This window comes from Adelges cooleyi, unplaced genomic scaffold (genome assembly GCF_023614345.1).
Source record: "Adelges cooleyi isolate 19-005CV unplaced genomic scaffold, UGA_ACOO_1.1 ACOO_flye_CR_arks_rails_tigmint_CR_PRNA_21, whole genome shotgun sequence".
Lineage (NCBI taxonomy): Eukaryota > Metazoa > Arthropoda > Insecta > Hemiptera > Adelgidae > Adelges > Adelges cooleyi.
Genome location: NW_026095871.1, coordinates 8,184,964 through 8,202,605, shown reverse-complemented (window position 1 = coordinate 8,202,605; position 17,642 = coordinate 8,184,964). Strand labels below are relative to the sequence as shown.

Genomic DNA, 17,642 nt, shown 5'->3' with positions numbered 1-17,642 from the left:
TATAGTGTTGAACTTATACTAATGTAAGTGTATACATATTTATATATAACTGTATAAATATTGTATGTACAATGTATTTTTATTCATTAAATAGAGTTTGACATAATATTATTAATTATTATGATAACTAGTTATTTATTTATTAAACAATGTGTTTTTATTTACACCATGAATACCTAAGGCATTTGATTATCTGATTTTCCAATATATTGATATCAAATTCATAATTATAATATAAAGCAACAATTAAAATCAATCTTTTTTGTGGTTACCTAAATATAATAATTTTATTATCTATAACAATAAACGAACTTAAACATAATAATATCATTGCTAATTCTTAGTCGATAAATAGTGATTGTATTCACTAAATAACATGCAATATGTATATTATATGGTTTCTTTCAGTTGAGCTCAGTTTGTATGACTAGTCGTTTCTCTGGCCGGATCCTGAAAAACATTACAAATCGATTGATGAATTAAATTTTTTTAACTAATATAACATAACTATTATAATAGTAAATTCTAAAATATATTTATAATTCAGAACTTATTATGACAAGATTGATTATTATTGGGGAGGATAGTAACTAAGTCGAAGTCAATTTAATAGGCTGAACTTGCGGGTTCGAGGGAAATATTTAAAAACGTTGATACTGGATTATAGGTATTGAATTGTAGTAATGTTATTCAATGCATTCCACAATATATTACTGTAAATGTTTTAGGGTTTTCCTGTTATTGACTTTTACGTGTTGTCCGTGTGGTATCATTTAGAAACTTTTAACTTGGCGTTTTTTTTTGGAATTGTTTAACTTTAATCTTCAGAAGACACTTAAGGCAAGTTTTATACATTTCTATATAGATGGGTTTTTATCTTTATACATTGTACACTTCGGTGAACAAGTTTTAAGCGTTATTGTGTATTAATAAAAATTGCCATATAGTAGTTAGAGCTAATGAAAAAACTTTAAACGATCAACGTAAACTTCGTTGAGGAATTACGGAGCTTGACCTAACTTATATTTAGAGAGTTCAAAGAGAGGGGGGAAGGGTAAAGTGTAATTTGTAATAGGCTTCTCCGTGTCTAGCATTCTTTACTTAAGAAAAACTTCCCAATTTTATATTGCATTGTTGTAATATACTACATTCAAAAGACAAAAGTTGAAAAAGGCCATAAGTATGTACAAATTAAAAATAAACTTATAACTTTTCAAAAAAAAATCAAATTAATTCTTAACATGTAAGTTGTATGCCATATTCATTAGATATTACTACTGCATGATGAAATCTCTACTTTAGAAGGGGAGGGAACTTTTTCTTTATTTCGATTTTCTAGTTGTAGATTTTGCCATTTTGGACTTGTCTGGAAATTAGACTGGGGAAGTATGTATAGTGAACAGAGACATAACATATACCGTATTTTCATAAATCTGTAGTCAAAATGTTCTTCTTATTAAGGAAAAACGAATAAATCGGTTAAAAATACAGTATTGTCGAAGATATTAACTTATTGTGTTATTTTTGTCGGTTATTTGACATAGTATGAAATTTCCAAATCTATTGTCAACGATTTTAGTAGTCTGTTTTTAATTGAAATGTTTATAATAATGATTATTAAACTTTAAACGAAATCAAGATTTCAACATTAAAAAACAACCAAAAATAAAATAGTAGATTATTTTATAAAACTAATTATTTTTTATAAAACTGTAGTTAAGATGTCATTTTTATTAATTAAGTATGTAGGTAAGTCTTAAACACGTAACTATACACTACAGTCATTTATCAGTTGTAACATAAGATTATAATCCCATCAATTTATTCCCGATATAAACAAATTGTTTTTTAAAAAAACTTTTTTAACCTATGGCTTTTTAGCAGTTTTAATTGTTTAAAATAATTTTAATAGATTACTAGGTAATAATAGTTTTATTATTGTTTTCACTGTTCTTGTAGTAAAAAGACTTTTACACGAAGCGTCGTGTACCTACGTTTATCCTTCATGTTGTTGTTGTTGTGCTTGGCTCTCGAAGTCTAGGTCCTAAGTGCAGTCAAGCGCAAATAGTGCCAATGCGCTTTGTGTATTAGGTATGCAAAACTAAAAGCCGTTGTGTGTTACATAATAATAGACTGTATTATCATAATTTATACCCTAATATATTGTGTATATGGCAAGGCGTGTGTTGATGATGCCGTGACGTGGTTTTATATGGCCCTTCAAAGATGGAACCGACGGCGAAAATAAGCTTGAATTAGTTATTGTAACTCGTACTCGAAGTGTTAGTTATTATTATTATGGGTAATGATAATAATAATTATAGCAACAACGACAACAATAACTTTATTGTGCGGTGGGTTTACCCGCAACCGCTTTCTACGGTTTAAACTTCCGTCTTGTACACAGGTTGAATGGGCATAATTAACGTGGGGCAAGCCCGAGTAGAGGTAGAAAAGGGGTGGGCATTGTCGATTGACGTGCCGCGATTTTAGCGCATAGGTACGATAAGAAATGGTCGCCAGCAAAAGTTCTCGCTGGAGAAGCAATTAAGCTGATGGATAGGTATTATGGTTATGGTGTGACGGTACGACTTTTAGTGTTGTTCTTTTTTAATAATATTTTATTTACCTGAAATTTTTTTAGTCCAAGGCATTGGATAGCAAGTACTAGAGTTGGACAAAATATACTGCACTATTATACTTTGGTGTTAAATAAAGTATAAAAATACAACATACTTTGGGTTGGGTCAGTTGTTTTTTGAAATACCGTAAACCGGGATGACTGCTATATTATATTGAAGTGTAAATTGTAAAAAAATCACCTTATGTTTTTAAAATATATAATAAAGTATTCCAATAATTTCTAATAGAATGGGACCACAAAAGTTTGAATTTTCATAAAAGTCGATATTATTTAGAAAAAAATGTTTGGTGAAAACGTTATGAATAGTGAACACATAATAAAAACCCCTATAAGATTAAAAATTTCAAATAATTCAAATGTTTTGTCTTTTGAATTGCACTGCAATTTTTTCATTTAGTATTGTTTTTAAACAAATTTATTTTTGATATATATTTAGACATTTTTTTAGTAATATTGAATTTTTCCAAGACTTAAAAATAATAGCAACTTTGGTTTTTTCTTATCTTGATTTAAATCTGGATTTTGAATGTCTCATCCCTAATTTTCAACACTCAAATATTGTTGTAAACCAATTTAAAATGGGGCAAGGTTGATGAACAGTAACATTTTTATTGACTCCGTTAATTAATGTATAACTTAATTAATATTTAATATAATTTTCAAAATATAGTGTATCCAGTATCCACAAAGCATAGCATGTAAGTGCATATTATATTACCGATTCAGTGTCTGCTATTCGTTTAAAGTATATAAACGTATTGTTTCCTTTGTTGGGTAAATCGTGATTTCATAAAACAAGTGCGTCATCTATCTGTGTAGATTTACATTTCGTTCTACTATGGACTATGGTTGTATTATAACAACAACTAAAAGGTTTAATTAATTTCCTGATCTACATTATGCCCGGGGTGTCTCTCCGGAGTTAATTAGAATTTTTTCGGGGGTGAATACTTTACTGTTTTTAAAGAGAGAGTTTATCGGTCTGCTGGCACAACCAAAAAAAGCTTAATTAATCAAGACTCAGGGATAATATATGTAAGCGTATTGTAGGTATAAATATAATATTATACCATCCGCCGTATCCTAGAAAAGGGCCAAGACCCCAATTATTTTTAGCAGTTGTTTTTCAGTTTCAATACAAACATTTAATTTTGAGTTTTACATATTATTATTGTTTTTATCCATTGTCGTGATTACGGATAAGTATAGGCACTAGCGTGGTCAGGGAGGGGAAGGTTATGCATATTTTATTTATTTGAGAAATTATTTTTTATTTATTCCAATGATTTATTGTCAGGAAGTTAACTAAATTGTCTGTTATCATTACCTATAAAATTATAATCAATAGATAATCGAAAAACAGTGCTGTTTAACAGTCATTATTTTAAAACGATGGTTGTGGGTTTGAATACAATTATTGCTTTTGCAATTGTATCTTTTTAAAATTGTTGTTAGGGATAAGAGGGTTAATTGGAGACAATGCGGCAAATTTAAATACAATTTTCACCGTTTACATTTTACATGGTTACCTAGACAAAAGTCAAATAAAACAAAACTAGAACTATTTCGATTTTTACATTTTCATTTTGTTGGACATTTATTTGTTCAATTGTAAAACATTTTTATTTGTAATTAAACATACTATATTAGGATGTTTAAACGTATCCGGCCATGAAGATGCGAGGACGGAGCTCTCGTGGGCTATTTTTAGTCTATCGCTAAGTCTCCACCCCTATATCAAATTCTTGGGCACACTTTTGGCGCATGAGTCTTTAAAACGACCGTCGGCACACCACCGTGACCGAGGTAATTCCTTGCCAGTGTGATCGATCAATCTGGATTGCGCGAATGTTATATGGGTGTACTCGAATTACACGTTTTAGGATTATTTATCCGGAGACCTGTGATGTAAAGATCACTAAATCATGACAGACCTGCGTTTATAGTTTGGCGTGGGTTTAATCGTGGCGTGTTATTCGTTTTGAAATGATACTCGCAGACACACACGTACAAACATATATATATATATATATATATAGGGGTGTGTTTGAAAGCGCACTACAAACGTTAAGACACGTCGGTCGGTGTATTTCAACGTGTCCGTTAATCGCGCGTACGGCGTAGGAGTTGTTTAAAAGCAGCATTACAGTGTGGTGTGTATCATTTAAACTTTTTCAGAAACGAACATGAGTAAAGCAATTTCACGAATCGAATATAAATAGAAAAACGGTTTTACAGGCGATGTTATTTATTTAGGCGGATGTGTAATACTTAGGTAAATAGAAGTTGTAAGACCCATTTAAATGTTGTAAAAATATTTAAGGTATAGGAATCGTTTTTTTTTTGTGCCAGAAATGTAACGTCTCAAATAATATGTATTATATGTTTACAACATTTTGTTTAGATATGTATAAACATTTACATATACTAGTAAAATTTGAAGATATATTAAAAAAATAATAATAACTACAATATTTGAACAATATATTGTAAACAATATTTTATAAACCAAATATTTCCAATGGATTAAAATGCATTTTTAATTAGTTACTATAAAATAATATATTTTTATTTTTTTTAAATCTAGACCCTAGATATCTCCTAAACAGCTTAACCTATTTATTTATTAAGAATAAATAATTTCTTTGTAAACATTAATTATGTGTTACATTTAAACATTTTTTAGTGTGGCCATATCAATTTTGAATTTAATACAAATAGTTTAGTTCTATTGATTTTTAATCGTACGATAAAACTCTAATTTATCAAAATCGTATCAAATATATTTTCGATGGAGTTACATGTTTCTCCAAAATGTACACCAACGATCGAGGTATGAGAAGAGTCTAGAGAACGTTTTATTTGATTGTGTTGTAGGAAAATTATAGTATGATTTTTTTTTATACTTCACTGTAGATAAAAAGCGAAATGCTAAAGTCGTGTTATGGAGGGCACGTAGTATGTACGGTGATTTAGTTAAGCGTTCATTTACATTATTATGTATTCACTAAAAGAATTCAGAGCGACACTGAAGTATAATAAAATGTAAAATGAATATTCCGCAGGAAAACTCTTTAGTTGTAAATACTTATAGTGGTATATTTTGCTTATTTCTTCGACCTTTTTTTTCACACTCGGCAATTCCGCAGACAACAGAAATCCCATTAACCCAGCGCAGTTCCCTCTTTACATTTTTTATTAAAAACAAAAAAAAACACAAATATTAATACATTTTACTAGGCTCTAGACAACATGTGTTTAACAAAAATAAATAAAATTGGTAAGTAAGTACTGGAAAATTTTCTAATAAGGGAATGAATGCTAATGAAGTAATAACTAATGGCTAATGTGTATTACTTATATAAATTTAATTTGGTATAATGTTATGTACTTCGAAGAAATCGGAAGTTCTCGAGAAGAGTATAGAGTCAATATTGTCATAAAATGTAGTCGGTAAATGTCAAGTGTTTGTCAACTATTATTCCATAGACTAGAGGATAATAGGGTAATCTTAAATGCATTATGTACTACTATAGTGACATTACATTAGTGCTTACTACTTCTAATCTGTAAGTCTGTTATAGTTTGTGTTTGCTGTTCAATAACGCCAAAAAAATAATAATTCAGTGACCTTATTGTAGGGTTCCGTTTATTGTTCAAGTTCTATCGACCCAATAATAATTATAAACCATTTCGAGGTAACCAACAATGGAATAGCCAAAACCTGTCTCCAATATACTATTCATATTTCAACAACAGCAAACTAGAATAATAGATCAAGAATTCAATTTTCAACTTAAATATTAATCACTGTTCCGATCTTGAATGATTTATGGGTGGGTTCACCATAGTTTAAAATGTATGACGGGAGGAAAGGTGGAATGTAGTATTATTTTTAACTGCTTGCATTACTCCAATGTTCTTCACATTCGGCCTTAGATTTTAAACTTTCAATAGAAGATACTATAAATAGTGTATATTATATCATACAGTAAACACAATTTCATTACCTCAATTAGGTACTCAGGTCTAAAGCTATACATCACTATATAATAAGTAACTTTTTCCGTTTGCTCAGAACATATAAATTATTTTATGTTCAGTCTCGAAAACTTTTTCCTTCTCTTCTCGTCGTAACACAGCATTATGCGGAAGTAAATTTTGAAAAATAATTATTGTTAATAAAAGTTTTACTAAAATGTTTTATTATTAATATGATTACAGTAATAGACGAGCTTGATAGGGACTGCGGTAAATACTCTAGAGTCTGGAGAACAGTAGCGTATGTCACAATGAAAAAAAGTAGTTCTATCAGAAAAGAGCAAAATATGAATAAGTACAAATATAGTAACTTTTGGATAATTTTCGAAACAACATTATTTCTATCAACTATAAATTAACTACACCTGTTACTATATGATATAATTTAAGTGATGTGCGCGAATTGGTAATATGTTGTACTAAATTCAATTTATATTACAATGCGAGAAATGTTTCACGTATGGCGGAATGCTATTAGTTGCAATGTAGCTAATTACGTACGGTTGTCTGAACACTTTACACTTTGTAGTTACCTAGGTAATTTGGTTGTTCAGTTTTCACCCTTTATCGTCAAAGAAACTCCTTTGATTTGCTACTACAATAGTCGGACAAAGGACACGCGCTATTGATGTTTATAGAAGAAAATGTATACACATTAAGGTGTCTGAAAATGGCCAATTCTATTTAAATGGTGAAAAAAAATCCGTTTCAACTCAATTTTAACTCGTGTCACTGTTCCTTTAAAATAACATGGGATTTAAGCATTTTTTTCTTTGCCTGAGACGTGAAAAAGAATCATTTAAATCTTAATTTGCGAGATGCTCAACCGATTGGGAAAGAATTTAGTTTTAGGATTATTTTTCATGTGTCTGGTAAATGTCAAATAAAAAGTTGCTTAAATCCCATGTTATTTAAATGGAAAACTTAAAAAGAGAAGGCGAACTTAATATAATGGTATGGCTTAAAATTGAGTTAGATTGGATTATATCGAGGGTTTTTTTTTCTTTCACTATTTAAATAGTGAAGAAAAAGAGTAAAAATTTTCAAAAAGTCGAATACAACGGACACTCTAACAGTAGCTGTTACTTGACATGCTTTATAAGTGTTTTATAGCATACACTATTTGCGATTACAAGATTAACGCATCAAAGGCTATGTAGCTTGTTACATTATTGTAACATATACTAAATGTAAATGGATTTTTTTTCGGTAACGTTATGCACGGGGTGCTTTGTAGGATTTATTCGGAAATAAAGTCTTGTTGTTTTTTTATAAAGGAACCGTAGCTAAATAATAAAAAAACATCACTCAGCAAGCTCCGAAATTATGCGTTATTTTTCCCAGTGTAGGCCAGTATAATAAAAGAAAAACAATATTCATAATGCATAACACTTTTTATTTTTAATTATTCATCTCGTTTTTAAAAAAAATTAGTATTCATAGTTGACGCAATTAAGTGCAAATCGGAATTGTGTATATTATAAAGATAAAAAAAAACAGTTATTGTTAATTGGAATCAACGAATAACTTACATTAAAAAACAAGTCATTCCAAATGGAAACTCGAAGTGAAATCACTTCGAGTTTTCTCGACGTTACCTAATATTTTATTTTCATTTATTTACTATCCATTTCCGTTTCGTATGCGAAACCGATGTATATTACTCTAGCTAATGATTTTTCATTTCAACATGATTACATTTTTATTGCCGCGGATCGTGCAAGCGTTTACCTACATTTTCCGGGAACGATTCATTTTCAGGCGCCCCATAAACTTGACGGTTTAATGTTTGAAATTAAGTTTATGACACAGACACTTGGGGTGAAAATATATGAGACCAGAAGTAAGGAAAAAAGAAAAATAACTAGTTCTCTAACAGTTTTCTAGTAAATCTACAAAATTACATATTTTAATACACTCATATAGAAATACTCTTAACGTGCTAAATTTTAATTTAAAATCATTATTTAACTATATAGAGTTTATTTGTATGTGAAATTAATCACAATTTTCAATACAATTTCCAGTTACAGTATTATTTTAAAATTTTTTATTATAACTCTGGAACAGTTTGGAAATTGGAGATGTGATTTTTTCATAATTTGTTCGATAAAAATAGATATTCGTACGTTATTTCTAATATTCAGAGGTATAACGAGCATGACGATCAAAAATTGTAAACAGTGAGAAAGAAATTATTATTATTTGGGAAAAGGGCACATTCATTCTCGATAATTTAAAAATAATATTTGTGCCAATGTCGTTCGAGATGTTACTATCGCGTGAACAATGACTATGTATACAATCTACGTATAAAAAAAGCCTATGCTGTTTTAGCCGGACAAAGTACCGTATAGCGGATATTGAATTTCATTACCGGTTAACCGAATGGTAAAAAATATATAACCCGGCGTGGGACTATACGCTTATTGTGTAGACAGATTGAAAAATGGCTTTTGGGGAAAAAAAAGGTCGTGTTTGGTCTCAAAACGGATGCAGGCTTATCAAAAACCTAATCTACTATCCTAGACGCTACAATATTATCACAAAGTCATTATTGGTCGACCATTTTCGAAAAAAAAAAACTGTTTTTCATTGTACTCGTATAAACAATAATACCAAGTATAAAAATTTCAATACATAGGTACTGACTACAGCTATATTTATCAAACGATTAAAATTACTTTTTTCATGAGACGCATAAATGGTATTACATTATAATGTATCTTCTAATGTCTATCGTGGTTAACTGGACACTTGATTTATTCCAAATTTTTACACATTTTATAATTTATACTTGGGCTAATATCAAGTTTAAAATTTATATGAAACGTATCGGTCACATACCAAAATTAGAGAGTATTATTTGAATTTCTATTTAAATAGCAATAATGACGTGGAAGGTTTATTTTACAAATAGTGTGTGTGCCTAAATGACAATTGTAAATATGTTGTTGAAAACATGATTTATTGGGAAATTATGTAGGTATTATTCTGTCCAGCGTCGGCTACAACGAATCACCATTGGAATTGTATTGAAATCCAAAAGTTGGACAATGGATTGTTGTGTACACTCAACGAAATATTTTGAATTCAATTTTAAACTTGTCTTATTCCACTACGGAAACAAATCTGTATTTTCCCCCCATTTGTAGAATACTATCAGACCAATAGCCATAGACGTTTAATGAACTCTATTCAAATACAGAATTGAGGCTAAATAATTTTTGGCCCATACAAGACAGAAGTCATCTACAATAGTGTATATTACAATTTGCAGAAACGAAAAATAAACGTCACACGATTTTTGTAAACACAGCGTAACAAAATTTTATCTCACAATTTTAGAATAAAATGGAGTTATTTTCAGGAACGAGCAGGAATGTACAATAAAATTTTCGTTTTTTTTATAAAGTAAAGAATCCTTATAATTCCTCTTTATTTTGTCTGTTCTTTGAAAAGTTGCTATGGTAAGGTAGATTTTGATTATTGAACCTCGGGGGAGTCGTAACAATCCCTACTATATGCTATTAATACATTTCTCTATTGCAGATTGTCTCTCATAGTGTATTAAAATTTAAAATGTTTTCATATTATAGTTTTAATTTTTTTTTTTCAATCGAATAATCGAATTGAATTTTGGGTGTTTCGACTAAATGAATTTTCATTAATATAACAACGAATTAGAAACCATCTAACAAGAAAAAAACATCTATTTTCAATATATTTTTATTTTTTACTGAACCCTAATCTGGCCTTGAGTTATATGTGTTATATTGACACATAATATTGATAGGTCAAAATACAAAATACCCTCTCGGTCACGACGCCACGTTTATGTAAGTTTATAGAATATTAATTAAACACATGTCGATAATATAATAAAAATAATAATATGTAGGTGCAACTAATGTGACGGATAAGCCAAATAAACGATTACAAATACATATTGTATTATTAAATAAATCTTTATATTATATTTATACGTACATTGTGAATACTGTGGATATTTTTATATTATTCTTTCAAACGCGTATGGTCATTGTAATACAACGTGAGTGTTTTATATACATAAATATTCATCGTATTTCAGCAGCAACACTACAGTCTACACTACAGTTATCTAAACATATTCTTCTCGCTATATGCTGACGCCTGATAATTTAAATTTCCCGTGGTCAGCTACAATTGATTTATTTTATTGTGTAGGCAGCCATAAAAATACTACTGTATATTATAGTTCCTATTAGAAAAGTTCGTAGGTTTCCACTACAAAAAAAAAAAATAAATAAAAATGGACTGTGTTTTGACACGTAAATCTAGCACTTTTACACCTCTGGAGAATCGTGTAAAGTCGTATAAAAGTTTTGCTTAATAGTTAGTTTGCTAACAATTATTGTGATAACTGTTAACAATAATATTACAATAGAATTCAAATTTGACTTCAATTATTGACTTTCAGTACACATTGGTGATTTTTTTTTAATTGCAAAAATTCAGTCGTGAAATATGAGCTGACAAATCCGGTACGAAAAAAAAAATGAGTTATATTAAATTATAACAAAAGTGTACGGTTAGGTCAGTTTTTCTGTGCTATAATTGATTGATATTTAGGACTAAGGATTTCTTTTGAGAAACATTTCAATTTGTAAGATGATTTTGCAGGGAATACGGTGGAATAATTACATTATTGTTAACATCATTGTTTTATGGAAAAACGTTATGAACAATTTTTATTAGATAAATGCCGCAAGGCACGTGCACGGAAAAACTATATAGTCGGGACAATCATAATTTATGGTTAATATAAGGACACAATACATTTTTAATTGGGAGTACTAAACTGAAATGGTAACCCTGATATAAAAATGTAGCGTCGACATTTGAATTATTATAGCTTCTAAATCTAAATGGATATAGTTGTGACCTGAGAAGACACATGGCTATGAATGTATATGTATAATTTAACAAGATAATTTAGTTTTGAAAGTTTAAGACTAACGTACTTATCCAATTAAATTTACGACGTGGTTCAAGCGAGCTAATGGTGTTTTATCAGGCAAAATGTTTGGATTTGTTCATGTGTTTAACTGTAGACGGACTAGACGTGGGGTATTTAAGAAAACCATGATCACTCAAATAACCCGGATGTATTCAAGACCAAAGTATTATAACGTGTTGGTTGAAATGGGTCAAATTTTAGTAAAATTGAGTTCCCTAGAGAAATTGCAACAAACTAAAAAAAAACGGACGATTTTCAGTTTAAAGTAATTAATATTCGATAGGCAAAACGTACTTTAAATTTTAGCGTTCATTCGAGAAAAAAAAACACAAGAATCTTTTTCCTTCGAAAAAAAAAAATCGTTAATTGATTAACATTATTTATATACAATAGCCTAATGACGATTGAGTAAGTTATATTTTTTAATCAGCTTCTGATAAGTTATTGATGTGATTTATGTAAATTGTTGTCGAGCATACAAAAATGTGTCTGCCATTTAGTTTCTAACATAGTGATTAAGTCATTAGTGAATGAAAGTTACCCAAGAATTAAGTTACTACTTTAATGTCATGTGTAATATAATATGTTTTAGGAGATTCTTTTCTGGGAAACCGCAGAATTCGGGTATAATTCATCTATACAAAATTTAACATTGAGTGGATGCTATTTACCAACCCGTAATTTGTAATGTAAAAACAAGGTTTGGTTTGTGTGAATGAATACTGTAGTGTGTGATTTTACCTACTAAATTCACATATTTTCATAGATAACAGAGGAAAATATTATCTAAGTTTAGCGTGTACATTTTTGATAGATTGAATAACTTTTTCTTTAAATAAAAAATTCATATAATAAAATTTAGGCTTTTTAGTATTTTTCAATATAATTGTTAAAATTAGTGGATTAAGTAATTGAAAATATAAAAACGCTTAATCACAGATAATGTTCTCCTCTTTTTGTTGTGACAATGTGGTAATTTTACAACAATTCTATGACATATAAGTTTTCATTCGCGCATTTACAAGGCGATCATTTTAAAGTGACCCACTCAATATCTCTTTAGGGTTTAATCAGTCATACTTATATAAACCCTATACTGGATCACTTTAAAATTATCACCCTGTATAGTTTTATGGGAAACAATAAATTGTCATTTTTTCTATAGAAATGTGACAAAAACAAATAATGACGACCAATAAAGAATCTTCGTTGCATATCATAATTAATATGTATACTTTATTAAAGCTTAAACTTTATTTTAAGCTCTAAATTATGATTTTGCAAAAGACAACCTTTACTTTAATCTTCTTGATAAATGGGTGGGTGGTCTCGTCCTCTTAAAAACTAATCTAAATTTTAACATGACTAATTTTCAATAAATAATTTTAGGAAAAAGTAAATAAACCACTGAAAAACTGTTGGATCCAAATGACTTATTACTTAGTTTTCAGTAACTTTATAAATAATTGCCCTTAAATTATTAATACAAATATATTATAAATAATTAAAATATATTAGATATAGATTTCTCTTTTATTGTTAATATAATTTATGTTGACGATGAAAATGATAGCATAATCATTCAAGTTTTCTAGAAAAATAACATGTACTTCTATTTGTGGTAAATAGGTGTCCTCTTAGTATTGCATATTATAGTCACACACATTTTTTTTTATACGATTGTTGGTATTTAATAAATTCCAGCGATAATATATTAGCGAGACGCTTTTAAACAATATTATATCGAACAGCTTGTTTTCAAGTAATTTAAAGTGTTTTAATGTTTTCGGCGTGACCTTAAACGAAATGGTACGTGCGGGTACGGTTGGAACGTGAACGGAAAACCACAATAATGTTGCGTGGAAACACACCTTATTACCAAGAGTTTGCACATACTTATACAGTAAGCAACAGGAACATTATAATGGAATTTGGAAACACTTTGTACCCGAAGTCATTAGCATTCCGTATAATAATTAGTAAATGCGTATTAATAAAAATTAGTTTTCCCTCCTAATTTACAAACTTTGGTTGTACATGTACAATAACGATAACGATAACGTTCATCATTAGAAACATAACATGTGGTATCATTGTTGTGAATGTACTGTAGTCTGCATAACTGATTTGCTTTCTAATTTTTTAGCTTCGATGCAGAGCTTAGAAGGTATTAATTTTTCTACATTGATGTGTGCTTTTGACGAGGGTGGTATCATATTGCACGATCGCATGCACATATTTTGCAGGTAAACCGGTTGCCGACGACTCGACGAGGTACCTTCTTATTATGTCCGATATATAGTCAATATTTGTTGCATCTCCTTTGTCGTTTACACGCGGTGGAGTCCACCTCTCCATCCTGTCTCTACAACTCTATTTCAGTCATTTTTGCTTTGTCCGATTTTAAAGACAATCATTTTTTAAGAAAACCTAGTGGTGGTTAACAAAAATCAAAATCATAACATTTTTTTACTCAGTGGTTATGCAAAAAAGATTGCTGGTCGAAAATCATCACATACTTATTAGGAAAATTGTACTCTTAAGCTAAATTTAGGTAAATTAACCTAAACAATTTTGAAGTTGACATGTTAAAAATTATGTTTTTTTTTAAATTAAATATTGCCTATTTTTGGTCTATAATAAAATCGGGTTTAATTTCCTCGAAGAAAATAAACTACATAATTAGCAAATAAATAAGAAAAATCACTAACTTCCAGCACTGTACAGTTTAAAGGGACAAGTGTGCGTGTGTACGTGTTCTTGTCAACAATATATAATATTTTATAGATTAGAATAAATTAAAACGAGTGGGCGATTATGACGTAACAAGAAGTTCCAACCCAAAAACTTCCCGATGGGTACTTTGAAATTAATCTGGAGAGACGTCGGTGCAAGGCTCCTTTTGACATTTTGCCACATTAATATTCTCTTTTCGTTTAATAGGTCACACTAGAGATTTCGAATAATTCACCTCCCTCGTCCGTGACGTGGTAACATTTTTTTTTTCAATCAAATTCTAATTTCTGAATGACGGGCGTTTCTATTTTTTAAGTAGGTAAAAATGAACAGCTAAACTCTAAACATAATTAAGAGTACCCATGTGAGTTATCAAATTTGGTCGTACAAAAGCGGCCAGCTTCTCTCGTAGTTAAAACAAAATCGATACCAAGAGGTCAGGTAGGTATGACTAAATCATCGTTGAAGATTTTCTTTATTTATCGGACGGCATTTGGCTACAGAGAACGCACAGAAGATTGAATAACAAGAAAACGCGCAATGAGTAATCAATTCAGAAAACCTGTAAATAAAAGTCTCGAGTTTCAGCGATCGAGTTAATATATTCAAATTACATTTTAGAATTATTTTAAAGTAATTCCATTTTCAGTTTTCACTAGCATACCGTCAAACAAAAAAGTGGAGGAGTATTTAAAATTCCATTAGCTCCGAGAATGGCGATAATGATATATTTTTTTCTCGAAAAGTTTATTTAATCTGTAATTCCGCTGTAGACTTATCGAACTGAAAGTTATTTATTATATTGTTGATTACAAAAATGTAATTAAACGCGATTTGGTTGTACTGTATGGCTATTCTGCCATAGCTATTAGTTTTTGGTAGAACTAAAAAACACATGCAATAGTATATTAAAAAACCAAATACAGTGCAGTCCAAATCGGTACAATTTAAACCAGTAGTGTACAAACCGAGTACTGTCTGAACTCTAAACCACACCCGAGGCGAAAAGGCCAAAGGGACTTTTTGTCGCAAAATCAAATTTTGAGTTATCAATTGTTTCAGATTCAGCACAAAATTCTGAACATTTACTGTGTTAGTTCTTCCTGAATCAATTAACAATAATTTGTTTTTGTTGCATTTCAGTATTAATTAACTAACTGACAAACCAACCAACCGAAAAAAAAAACTAAATAAATATTATAGTATAAGTATATTATAAGTATACTGATATTTAGAGATTCAAATTTCAGTTAACTTTGGTAGATTGAAAAGTGTCGGAGAGTCAAATCATTTTTATTTTACTGTGTTCGAAGCTCCAAGACACCGAACGACGGTTTATTAATACCGGGAATACCGAATACCAAGGTGTATTATACTAGCAAAACACTCTAAGGCTTAATGGATTAAACGGGTATATTATTATGCAGTTTCGGATAGAGTTTTTCGAGGAACAATAATGCATGAATTCCAATTTGGATTTCGTCGAACCTACACGTTCGACTGTATTTTGCCGATCATCACAATTGGTGTTTTAGTTCTAAGAAATATTACTGTAGTGTTTACCTTCCTTCATACCGTATAATCGAGCGCGGTTGCTTGGCTATTTTTACAAAATTCTAATTGTTGTGTAAAACTGACACTCAAAGTATAAGATATTAAAAATAAATTATGATTTATGTAAATACAAGTAAAAATTATTCATGACTGATCATGTTATTAAAGAATATAAAAATAATTAGATTTATAACATTAACACTAACCAAAATTAAATATTTGGTTCAGATAAAACAGCTAGTGCCACCCATAAGGAGTGTATTTTTTTATAATATTTATAGAAAATGTACAAAACAATTTTAGTATTTTTTTAGTTAACTCTCATTTTACTGAAAGTTGAAAAAGTGACATATGTGTAGGCTAGAATCAAAACTCACAAGATTAAAAAATTTAATTTTTCGGAAATTGTTTTAATAATTTAAAGCAAAAATTTTTAATTATTAGACACGTATCAAAAAATGATTTATTTCAAACCGAATATTTGTGAGACTTTTATATGGCACGTGTAACGGACCCACCCTTATCAGGGCTAATAGATTTGTTGGCCCTGATAAGGTGGGTTCTTAACACACGAAATGCGAATAATGTTTATTGTGAAAATCCGGATTTTTTGCGGTCTTACCTATTTGTAATAGAAATTAATTCGCATTATTTATTATACACGTGTGTTGCAAATATATAACATGTAGTTGAATGAATCATTTTTACTTAAATGATCTAATACACGTGCGCTTATAGTACATTTAAATGAATTATATTTTAATCTCATTCGTCGTGTAGGGTTTATTTAAGGTGAAAGTATTTCCAATTGGCGCACATGCCACAAGATAATTAAATGAAACGCTCGGAAGGTAAATTGAAACTACATAGAAGATAGCTATTTAGTTTTAGCCTAGTGTAAATTAATGTAGGTGTCGGGTAAGTTCACCGGAAATTACATCACTCCAGGCTGTGTATATAATAACGTGACTGCGTTTACATGTATATTTACCAGGCGCAACCTGTAGATATTTTGTAGCGTCCAGTCGAGTGGTTTTATTCACCATACTGAGTTGATAAAAAAAAAAAATGCACACTTATTGAGTAAAAAATGTTGGTCAAATGACGGTCAAATTTTTTATTGGATACAATTAACAATGTTTTTAAAATATAATATAATATGTAAAACATAAAAGTAAAATAACTACTATCGTGATGGTTATTTTTATGACTTTAAAAGTTGAATATTAAATTAAATTACCATCGTTTACGGTATTAACTACTTTTAGAAATAATTCGTATTAGACAGTTATTATAACCAATCTAATGTACGGGCAAACTTTATATTCAAAGCGTATTTGATTTACATACCGAGAATGCTAGTAGGCCTTTCGGAAATTCCTCGCTATAGTTACTGAGCAGTTTTTTCTCTCCCTCCGTCATTTTTCATTCCTACTTGTCATTTTTAACGGATTTGATCATTTTGCGTGACGTGTTAACAAAAGGCTTTCGTCTGTTTGGCGGGCATGAGCTTGGCACGTCATTTCCCCCAAAAGTCTTTATTTAATTAGTAAACTTAATTTGGTTTATAATGAGTTATGAAAATAATGATTAAATACACCTATAGTTGATTATAGTTTAGAAAAAACATTGAATTTTTTTTTGTACGCTCTAACAAACCACGAA

The 17,642-nt window shown here is 29.7% G+C and overlaps 1 protein-coding gene across 1 annotated transcript in view; it reads right to left on the bottom strand.

The window, feature by feature from the left end:
• Positions 1–76: 76 nt before the first annotated feature.
• The window catches only part of LOC126834094 (allatostatin-A receptor-like), a 119,139-nt gene continuing 101,573 nt past the window's right edge, over positions 77–17,642 (bottom strand). Inside the window, exon 5 of the mRNA XM_050565778.1 lies at positions 77–450. The gene's annotated coding sequence lies outside the window, so the exon portion shown is untranslated. The remainder of the gene's footprint in view (positions 451–17,642) is intronic.